The following is a 12,293-nucleotide window of genomic DNA, read 5'->3' as shown; positions in this document are numbered from 1 at the left end:
AACAGAAAGCCTGATGCGGGGCTCGAACTCACAAACTATGAGATCACAACCTGCACCAACGTTGCATACTTAACTGACTGAGCCACCCAGGTGCCCCATAACAGTATGTATCTAAAGAAAAATACCACTCTTTCTAAAAGCCTAAGTAAACTTTAGTTATTATTTAATGAAATACAGCCTTTTATAGAGATAACTGCATCAATGGATCTTAGACATTCTCTAAAAAAAGCTCCATATAGGAAAACACTATTAGAGGTTAAAATAAAATAATAATTGAAAGATCTAATTAAAACTCCATATCTGAATATTAAGGAATTGTTTTTGGTTTTTGTTTTAATGGAGATATAATCCACACATAAATTTTACCCTTTGATTATGTACAATTCAGTTGTTTTTAATAGGCTCACAAAGTTGTGCAACCATCAACCACTCTATAATTCTGGAATTTTTTTTTTTTTTTTTTTGAGAAAGAGACAGACAGCAAGCAGGGGAGGGACAGAGAGTGAGGGAGACAGAATCCCAAGCAGGCTCTGCACTGCCAGCACAGAGCCTGATGTGGGGCTTGAACTCACAAACCGTGAAATCATGACCAGAACTGAAGTCAAGAGTCGGATGCTTAACTGACTGAGCCACTCAGGACCCCCTATAATTCTGGAATATTTTTATCATTCTACAGAGGAACTCCATACCTATTAGCAACCACTCTCCAGAATGTACATATAGACACTGTTTATTTCTTAATGCATGGTAATAGTATTATGATTATTTTAAAGAGTTCTTATATTTTGTGATATATCCTAAGATAAAGGTAAAATTACATGATATCTAGGAATTGTGCAAAATAATCCACAAGTGAAGATATAGTTAAGACAAGATTAACCATGTGCTAACAATTTTAATTCAAGATCATTATTTCTATTTTAGTATTTGTTTGAAACTCTCCATAATAAAAAAAAAGTTTAAACAAATATAACACAAAAATTTCAGGTAAGAATTTTAACCAAATCTACCTAAGAAATACCTTTCTGATATAAGTCTTTAACACTAAAAATAATTAGAATAAGGACTCTCAACTACAAAAGATGAATAAAAATATTACATTCCCATGTCACATAAACATGAAACATTTTATCTTTAACTAGTTCTTATTCAATCTTTGTGCACCCTTTTATCAGTGTCTTTTGTAAGTCACATGCAGTTTTGGAAGTAGCATAATAATATAGGAAACTGTCAGTAGCATAAAGCTTCTCCATTCAGAGAACCATTGACTTTTGATTAGAGATATTTAGTCCATTTACACTTAATCACTGATGATTGAATTTAAATATACAATTTTCCTAATTTTTTATTTCACCTGTTATAGGTTCCCCTTTTTCTCCTTTCATACATTTTTTTAAAATCAAATATATTTTGGGGCGCCTGGGTGGCGCAGTCAGTTAAGCGTCCGACTTCAGCCAGGTCACGATCTCGCGGTCCGGGAGTTCGAGCCCCGCATCAGGCTCTGGGCTGATGGCTCGGAGCCTGGAGCCTGTTTCCAATTCTGTGTCTCCCTCTCTCCCTGTCCCTCCCCCGTTCATGCTCTGTCTCTCTCTGTCCCAAAAATAAATAAAAACGTTGAAAAAAAAATTAAAAAAAAAATCAAATCAAATACATTTTTATTATTCCACTTTTTTTCTCATTTGTTAGTTTTCCCTGTTCATTTAGCACCAACCTTAGAGATTACAACATTCATCCCTAACTTACTGAGTTTAATGTAAATTAATTCATGTTACTATTTCCCAGATAATACAGAACTTTTGAACACTTTATCTCTATGTCTCTCCCACATTTTATACTAATGTTGACATGTATTTTATTTCTATTTTAAACCCCATAAGCCATTATTATTGTGGTATATAGTCAATATTCCTGCAGATTTACCCACATATTTATCGTTTTTGTTCTTAATTTTTTCCTATATTTCTAGGCCTGTAAGATTATGTTCTATATTTCTTAAGTTTTTTAGTTTCTCTTTTAGTATAGGTTTCCTAGTGATGAACTATCTCATTTTTTATTTGAAATGTCTTTATATTTGACTTCATAATTGAAGAATATCTCTGATTCTTCAATGGGTATAGTTAATTTTTTAGCACCTTAAAGACGTAATTTTATTGTCTTTTGGATTTATTTAGGTCCCTGGATATTTTCATGATTTTCTCTGTGTCATTGGCTTTTAGTAATTTTACTATGATGTGTCTAAGCATGGTTTTCTTTATATTTATTCTGATTGTTCGAATCTGTGGTTTGACATGTTTAATCTCTTTGGAGAAATTTTCTACCAATATTTTTCAAATGCTTCTTCTGCCCCTTTCTTACTTTCCCTCTCTTTCTATCACAAGTATGTTAGACTTTCCACATGTCTTATGTCTTTTCTCTATTTTCTATCTTTTTTTTTTCCTCACCGTAGCTGAGTGTGGATTTATTTTTTAATATCTTTCAGATGAGCTATATCTAATCTGGTATTAAATCTATCAATTGTGTCCTTGATTTCACTTACTGTAACTTTCAATTCTAGTATTTCTATATGATACAGAAATGAATAAATCCAAGTTTTTGATGAAATTTCCCATATTTTATTTTTTTTTATTTTTTATTTTTTTTTAAAAATTTTTTAACGTTTTATTTATTTTTGAGACAGGGAGAGACAGAGCATGAATAGGGGAGGGTCAGAGAGAGGGAGACACAGAATCTGAAACAGGCTCCAGGCTCTGAGCTGTCAGCACAGAGCCAGATGCGGGGCTCGAACTCACAGACCGCGAGATCATGACCTGAGCCGAAGTCAGCCGCTTAACCGACTGAGCCACCCAGGCGCCCCTGAAATTTCCCATATTTTAAAGTTTGCACCTTGTACCACCCAATCTCTGAATCACCAGTCTGTTTCTATTGTCTGTTTTCTCACTTGGATCTCTGGGTAATGTTTTAATTCTCCAGAAAAGAAGTTTTTGTTTTGTTTTGTTTTGTTTTGTTTTTTGTTATTTTTTTTTTTTAAGTTTCTGGCAGGTAACTAAACCTTCCCACCTTCACCCAATAAAGAACTAAGAAAATCAAAGTCGAATTTCATTCTTTGCAAAGCTGATATATTTCTGCTTCATCTTTCCTCCTAGGGTATGGTCCTTCAGGGGTCCCAATAGAAAGTCTCAAGTATTTACTAAAGCACCTTTACCTTCACAGGTCCTGAATTACAGTTTTTATTCTCTGCAACATAAAGAGATTGCTGACAATTCTGCTTGCTTTTTAGTTTCTTTGCAGCTACACTTTGCAAGCTGGCAAACACTCCAAGGAGAAACAGGTACAGAATATTGGATTCATGATATTTTTCCATTTCTCTGAGATCTTGGCCTCCCAACTCCTAGCTGACTTATCAGCCTCAAAATCCAATTTTGTCTCACCATGCCCCTAAGATTGTTAAAAGCTCTACTCAGTTTCTCAACCTCTCTCCTCAAGGCAACTATGAATCAACAGATACTTTGAGGAATAAAGCATCATAGAATGTCAAAACCCATTCAGTGTATTTCCCTTCTCTCTTGAATCCTGGCACCTCAATTTCTAGCTGACTTGGTAGTTCTCTGATTCTTTCAAGCATATTATTGTTTTTGTATTTTGTTGAGTTTTCTAGTTATTCTAGGCATGAGCAATGGATTGCTACAAACTATTCCTTTCAATCTAGAGACAGATCTTACATGTTTGGATGTAATAAAGTACATATATAAAACAATGGGATAAGGGGACAGGGGAACAAATGAAGAAAGACAGAGAAAGGGGGAGAATCTCTAGAAGGCTCCATGCTCAGCACAGAGTCCAACACGGAGCTCAATCTCATGACCCTGGGATCATAACGTGAGCTAAAATCAAGAGTTGGATGCTAAACCAACTGACTGAGCCACCCAGGTGCCCCGGTCCTTAACTCTTGATCTCAGGGGCTCTTTAATTTCTTCTTTTTTTTTTTAATTTTTAAATATTTATTTATTTTTGAGAGAGAGAGACAGAGACAGAACACAAGCAGAGGAGGGGCAGAGAGAGAGAGGGAGACACAGAATCTGAAGTAGGCTCCAGGCTCTGAGCAGTCAGCACAGAGCCCGATGTGGGGCTTGAACTCATGAACTATGAGATCGTGACCTGAGCCAAAATCAGGTGCTTAACCCACTGAGTCACTCAGGTGCTCCTTTACTTTCTTAATTCTTAAAGACTGCAAAGAACATTTGTTTAGGTGGGTTAGATCTATTAACATTGACCATATTAGAAATTAAAACTATAATTCTAATTTTTTAAAAATATTTTAAGTGTTTATTAATTTTAAATAGCAATAATAAACTCATTGCAGATTAACAAGTAATTTTATGAAAAGAATCTACTTTCCATAACAAAAAAATTGGTAGAAGAGTGGCAATGTTGTTCATTTTTGCAAATCTCTTTAGTGTCTATATTAATAGGATAGAGCTGGATTGTCTGTTATCTGATTCTGTATTCAGTCTATTACCATATATTGTTTTGGTTGAAATATATGAAGAAAATGTAGCCTCACACACAGGTGAGGGTTAAAAAAAGTTTTCATTATCAAACAGATTTATTTAAAGTATTAATGTCTGCCTTAAAAATACATCTGCATTTGCCTGATACTGTGCATATGAATTTTGCTGTTGTTACTTTATATTTATTTATATAGATAAAAAGCAGAAGAGTGTTGTTTTATAGTCTTTTCAGATAATTGTGGATTTCCTTGACAGTATACCTACACTCAAAGAGGAACAGTTTCTTAAACATTAGTTGCAGTGTAAAATCTGAAATTATATCAATGAAAGTTTTTTACTTTGTCACATTTAAATCCAGTGGTCTATTTTGCACTTCAAGTGGATTTTTTACTCATGGATGATTTGTTAACATTAGGCACCAGTCATCTGAGAAATATTGGTTGACCAAACTATACAGACCATTTCAATGTTGAAATATTTCATTATATAAAGTTAAAAAGCACACTCATTAATATTACCATCATTCTTATCCTAGAAGTCTAACTACTGAGAATCTATCATATTTGTGGTGTCAGAAACATGCTTGTCAAAACTTGATTTGTATCAATGGCAATAAACACTGTCAATATGTTTTTTTGAGTAACAGGCTCACTTCTTTTTTCATTTTCAAGACAATATTTACCAAATAATCATAATTGAAAAACAATAGCTGTATGGTATTCTCTCAAGAATGGTATTCCATGAAATCAGTGGTCATTTCAGCCTGCAACCCAATAACATACATGTTTTTGATATCCAGCAAAACTGTTCTATGCATGTTACCATTTTTTACATACGTATATATGTATACAATACACATATAATCAATCCTCATTATTCACAGATTTTTATTTGTGAACTGCTTACTCACTAAAACTTATTTGTAACTCCAAAGTCAATACTTGTGCTGCTTTCATGGTCATTCAGACATGCACAGTGGGGTGAAAATTTGGGCCATCTGATGTACACATTCCCAGATGGGCAGGAACAAGGCAACACCTGTCTCAGCTGTCATAATGTAAACAGGTATCCTTTCACAGTCTATTTACTGCCATGTTTTTGCATTTTTATGTTTTTTGTTGGTGATTTTGCTGTTTGAAATGGCCTCAAGCATAAGGTGAAAAATCTCTGGTATTCCTTAGTACAAGAAGACTGTAACAAGACTTATAAAACCAAAAAAGCAAAAAAAAACTAACCAAACAAACATATGTGTTAGACAAGCTTCCTTCAAGCATGAGTTACAATTCTGTTTTCCATGTGTTCAATGTTAATGAGTCAGTAATACATATTAAATAAAGTGTCTTTAAACAGAAAACACATAAAACAAGTTTATATACTGATTGGTTGACAAAAATGTTGTGATGAGAGACTCACAGGAATCTAATATTGGATTTCCCCTAAGGGCAATGGCACAGTGTTCACTAACTCATCTTTATAATAACTTTATAGAATAGAATTATGGCAAATAATGAGCATGAACTATATATACATCTGCATATACATATACATGTGTATAATATACATTATATACATGTATATATGTATATATACATGTGTAGTTGTAAAGACTAATGATTACTAAAGAGGATTTGGTGCCACTGCCTCCATTGGCTCTAAGGGACCAGTTTTTATACCATTACTTTTGTACCATCAGTACGAAAGGCAAATGCTACAGAAAATAACATCTTAGTATCGTTATGAAAATATTGTGATATTCTCCAAGGGTTAAAAAAAAAAAGTTTTCATTATCAAACAGATTTATTTAAAATATTAATGTCTGCCTTAAAAATACATCTGCATTTGCCTGATACTGTGCATATGAATTTTGCTGTTGTTACTTTTTATACATCCATGGAAATAGTTTCCAAATGCTTTAAACATTGCCAATTCCTCAGGATCGTAATAATAATTTGACAACAAATACTTACAAAATACTCATGCCTTTTCTTTTTTTATTTGTTAGGTTTTTTTTTGTTAATTCCCATAATATTATTAACTGCTCTTATGGTATCTCTGAATTACATTTTTTGAGATAAATATTAAAGAGTTTATAGATTACCCATTTACACATTTTAAGGCAGAAGATGATTATATCCAGGGACAGACTTGAGATAGTTATAAATGGAAGAGATAAACTTGGTTTGAGGTGATGGCAAAATAAAATTGTTAAAGGGAAGAGAGACATTTTTTATTTTTAAATTACAGATATTATTGCCCAAAGGGAGGGACAGACAAATAGGTCACTTATATTGCTTTCATGTCTAAAGTATAATTTCATGGGAGAAAAAGAAAAAGGATTATGATTTGTAAACAAAAAGGAAAGGATAGGTAATATGAATGGATAAAAGAGAAGATAAAGTGGAAATATGGATTAAAAGTGAAGAAAGATTGAGAAATTAAAAACAGACACATGTTTAGGACACGATTGTACAGGAGACCATCTTTCAATAAATCCTATCATTCCAGCCTGGTGGAGACTATTCTCTTACCCCTTCCTCATGTACTAGTAATTTTCTAAGGCTATTAAGGATGGGATTTGAATCTTTGAGGAGACGAGGCTGCAAAAACACTGGACTGAGTTGATATTGCCCCTTGTAGGGCTCACAGAGTGCTCTTCAAGACTAAATAACCCAGACTATGGGAAAGGCACTTATAGCCATAGAATGCATGAATGTTCATTCTTTCAATTATCCTGTAAAAATACTAATTATAGGGGCGCCTGGGTGACTCAGTCGGTTAAGCATCCGACTTCGGCTCAGGTCACGATCTCGCGGTCCGTGAGTTCCAGCCCCAGTGTCGGGCTCTGTGCTGACAGCTCAGAACCTGGAGCCTGTTTCAGATTCTGTGTCCCCCTCTCTCTCTGACCCTCCCCTGTTCATGCTGTCTCTCCCTGTCTCAAAAATAATAAATAAACGTTCAAAAAAATTACTAATTATAGAGTAGGAATTAAGGAAATTTTATCTTCTCTCTTTGAAGTTTTAAAGAGAGAGAGAAAAAAAAAAGAAGGAACAGTGGGGCATCAATTTGACCTTGACTCTGCAGCCCAAAGTTTCAGTTTCCCAATCATGGGAAATAAACTAGCTCTGGCCACACGGACTTGAGCCAAGCACAAGTCAAGGACACATGCTGGCTAATGGTAGACTGTGCAGTTGTTACTCTCTGGGTATTTTCCAAATTCCTTCAGTTACTGCTAAACACTTAGTATAAATTTGCCTCGGTTGTATGGGGTTGGGGGTGGAAGGTAGGAGGGTCTAAGCCCACAGTTAACGCAGAAGACAGTAGGCCCTCTCTTAAGCTTGAGAAATGATAGCAGCAGCAGTCACTGGTGGATGAAGGTAGACCCAGTAGAACCATGATACGTTGAGGGCCACGAGCATCACAGCCAGTGATGTAGCTGTTTGGGAAGGAGGACAGCATGGCAGAACCTAAAGACTTATTTCTGAGTAGGAGGCCTGGGTGGCTCAGTCCGTTAAGCATCTGACTCTTGATTTCTGCTCAGCTCATGATCTCACATTTCGTGGGCTGAGCACCATGTCGGGCCCTGCACTAATGATGTGGAGCTGGCTTGGGATTCTCTCTTTCTCCTTCTCTCTCTGCCCCTCCCCCACTCGAGCTCACTCTCTCTCTGTCTCTCAAAATAAATAAGTAAACTTAAGAAAATCATTAAAAAAGATGTATTTCTTCATAAATGCGGAAAAAGATGCAGGCTTTTTGAGAATTAATTTTAAGCAGCAAAGCAAGTAGGGGATCATGTTACATAAAAGCTATTAACTTCCTTAGTAGCTCTAGGGTCAGCAGGTTAAAAGACAAACTTGGGCTAAATTTTAATGTTTATGTTTCCTACAAATTGTCTTTTAATTAGTGTTTTGAGACTTTCCTCTGAAATCAGCAAGTGATACAAGAAAGAGGGGTCTCTTATTTGTTACGGAAACATTGCCTATTGCTTAGTTCACTATTCTACCCCTTCTACGGGACTTGCCCTAGAGGATGTTTCCCATTAATATCTTGGCTTTGTCCTTTCTCTACTAGTTTTACTAAAGCCAGGATTAGTCTAGCCCAGTATAACACACAACCCTGTGTGAAATTGTAACTTTATTTCTCCAACTTTGAAAATGGCTAACAGCCCTTATCAGCAAATAAACACCTCCTACTGCAGACAAGTAAAGTGATTGAGAAACCCATAAAAAGCCGAGGAAACAAAGCCCAATGAAGTTAAAACAAATTTCGGTGCTAGGTCTCCATTGATCTCAACAGTAAATACAAAAAGCAAACATGTTTATCGGCCCTCTTTTGATTATAAGTCAGTATTATTGCACTGTTTTCACATCTACTAGTAACTTCTTAGTTGGAATCTTCCAGTAAAACACTCAAAATGGGCATTTTTAGAGAGAGAGAGAGAGGCACAACTACTCAGATTCTAACTCGTAAAGTTGTGGGTTTTCTAGGGCTTACTTAGAATTATACCATACATGTGAATAGTAGAGTTCTAAAAACCAAACTCCAGCTTTATAAAACACATGTTTAAATTTTGTTGGATAAAGAAAATAGGCATCTTCAAATTGGAACAAAATATTTAGAATGCTCTTTCAAGAAATAACAGTCTAGTTAAATATAACTAATGAAATAGAGCACAAAGACTCATTCTTATAATGTGATCACGTATTAAACTGCATTTCTATACCTGACAGCAACAAAAAGTTTGAAAAAAATCATTTACCCTGAAAAAGAGAACACTTGTGATCATGATTGCTAATCATCAAATACTGTAAAACCCAGTAGCTAGAAAGTTTATACTTGATCTATGTAATCTCAAAGGTCTGAATTTAGATACTATCAGCAAAACCTATAGAGAGAAATATTTTGTCTAGAGACAAGTGAGGGTCCAAGTGTAGGATGAGCCTGAACTCACCTCCTACCCAGACACACCAAATCTACACTTAGATATAGCACAATTCCCCCTGCAGAAGAACGGAGGATTGATTGAACAGTCTGCACAACAGATGCTAGAGGGGCCACATAGAGAAGGGTGGGAGAGACAGAGACATGGTAATGAGAGGAACACCATCTCTCATGCAAGGACCTAAAGTAGGGAGGGATGTCACTGAGCCCATGCACAGAGTCACCCACCCTGGGCCCAGTGAAAACAACAGTGGTTTAAGGAGCAACTAGACTATAAGTGAAGGAAATCCATTTACTAGCCCTAGAATGCCTGCCAAATGGGTTGAGAACTGCTGGAACTCTCTCCAGGGTCAGAGGCCCCAGCCAGCACAATATTTTATTTTCCATCCACCCTGATAATGTCGGCAAGAGCAGGACCCAGATGTGCTAGCTGGTCAGTTAGGGCTATCCCAGTATGCTCCAGGCCCCTTATCTGCCCCAACTCAACTGTCCCACCAAGGAAGCCCCGGCACAGTGTGCTCCAAGACTCCCCTGCTTGCACCTCACCCAGCCATTCCATCAAGGCAACCCCAGTGCAGTGTGCCTCAAGACTCCCCAGCCTACACCTACTCCAACTCCAACTGTCCCATCATGGTGGCCCTGGCACAGCCACTGGCCCACACCCACTCCAGATGTCCTGTCACAATGGTCCTAGGACTGAATTCCCCCAAACACCAGAGCTAGGAACCACTCTAGCTCCAGCCATCCAGTCAAGGTAGCTTGCATGTGGAGTGCCTGGGGACCCCACCAGCCCACATCTGCACCAGCTAGCTGGTCTGCCAAAGCCTCCAGGTACATCCAATCTACACAGGGAATAGTCCTACACAAGGCTACTTCTTCAAGACCAGAAGATGTAGCTCTCCCACCTAATGGATAGAAACAAACAGAAAGTCAAATAAAATGAGGAGACAGGGAAATATGTTCCAGACAAAAGAACAAGATAAAACCCAAGGAGAAGAGGGACCCAATGAAATGGAGAAAAGTAATTTACCTGATAAAGAGTTAAAATTAATGGCCATCAAGATCTACCAAACTCAGGAGGAGAAGAATGGAAGAACAGAGTGAGAACCTCAACAGAGTTAGAAAATATAATAAAAAAAAACAATTATAACTAAAGAACCCAATAATAAAAATTAAAAAGACACTATGAGGAATTAATAGCAGATTAGATGATTCAGGACAGATCAAATTTGTGGAAGACAGAAGAGTGGAAATCAGCCAATCAGAAGAACAAAACAAAACAAAATGTTTTTAAATTAGGATAGTTTAAGGAAAATCTGGGACAACATGAAGTGTGCTGATATTCATATTACAGAGATCCCAGAAGGAGAAGAGAGAGAGAGACCAAAAAAAAAAATCTATGAAGAAATAATGGCTGAGAATTCCCTTAACCTGGAGAAGAAAACAGACATACAGGTCCAGGGAATGTAAAATTTCAACTAAGATGAACTCAAAAATATCCACACCTAGACATACTATAAACTAAAATGGCAAAATTTAAAGAGAGAATCTGAAAGGCAGCAAGAGAAAAACAATCATATACAAGGGAAATCCCATAAGACTATCAGGTGATTTTTCTGAAGAAACTTTGCAGACCAGAAGGGAGTGGCAGGATATATTTAAAGTGTTGAAAAGGAAAAACTTACAATGAAGAATACTCTGCCTGGAAAGGTTATCATTTGGAATTGAAGGAGAGATAAGAGTTTCCAGATAAACAAAATCTAAAGAAATTAATCACCAGTAAACTGGCCTTACAAGAAATATTAAAGGGTTGGTCTTCTTTAAGCAGAAAAAAAAAAAAAAAAAAAAAAGGCCTTAACCAGAAACAAGAAAATATATTAAGGAAAGAATCTCACTGGTAAAGGCAAGTATATAGTAAAGGCAGTGGACCAGGCATTTAAAAAGCTAGTTAGAATATAGTAAAATCAACTATAACTACAGTAAGTAGTTAAGGGATACACAAAAAGATGTAAAATGTGATCTCAAAACAAAACGTGGTGGTGGGGGGCTGGATAGAAATGTAGTGCTTTTAGAATGCATTTGAACTTAAACAACTGTCACCTTAAAATAGACTGCAAAATATATAGGTCAATATATATAAACCTTACAGTAACTAAAACCCAAAACCCTATATTAGATACACAAAATAATAAAGAGAAAGGAACCCAAACACTAAAGAAAACCACCAAACCACTAGAGATGAAGAGAAGAAGAAAAACAATAAAAGACAACAGAGAAGAATTACAAAAAGAATCAGAAAACAATTAACAAAATGGCAATAAGTACATATCTATCAATAGTTACTTTAAGTATAAATGCACTAAATGTTCCAAGGAAAAGACACAGGGTGGCTGAATGGATAAAAATACAAGATCCTTTTATATTCTGTGTACAAAAGACTCACTTGAGATCTAAAGACATACACAGGAGTGCTTGGGTGACTCAATCAGTTAAGTGTCAGACTCTTGATTTTGGCTCAGGTCATGGTTCATGATTCATGATTCATGGTTCATGAGGTTGAGTTCCATGAAGACAGCATGGAGCCTGCTTGAGATTCTCTCTCTCTCTCCCTCTCTCTCCCCAATCTTTGCTCTCTTTCTCTCTCTCTCTCAAAATAAATAAATAAACAAACATGAAAAAAAACTTAAACAGAAACACACACTGAAAGTGAAGGGATGGAGAAAGATACCCCATGCAAATGGAAACAAAAAGAAAACTGAAGTAACAATACTACTTAAGACAAAATAGACTTTAATTTTTTTTTAATTTTTTAAAGTTTAATTTATTTATTATGAGAGACAGACAAGG

The sequence above is a fragment of the Prionailurus bengalensis genome, chromosome A1, assembly GCF_016509475.1.
Source record: "Prionailurus bengalensis isolate Pbe53 chromosome A1, Fcat_Pben_1.1_paternal_pri, whole genome shotgun sequence".
Taxonomy (NCBI): Eukaryota; Metazoa; Chordata; class Mammalia; order Carnivora; family Felidae; genus Prionailurus; species Prionailurus bengalensis.
The sequence above is the reverse complement of the archived record's forward strand: the minus strand, read 5'-3'. Positions refer to the sequence as shown.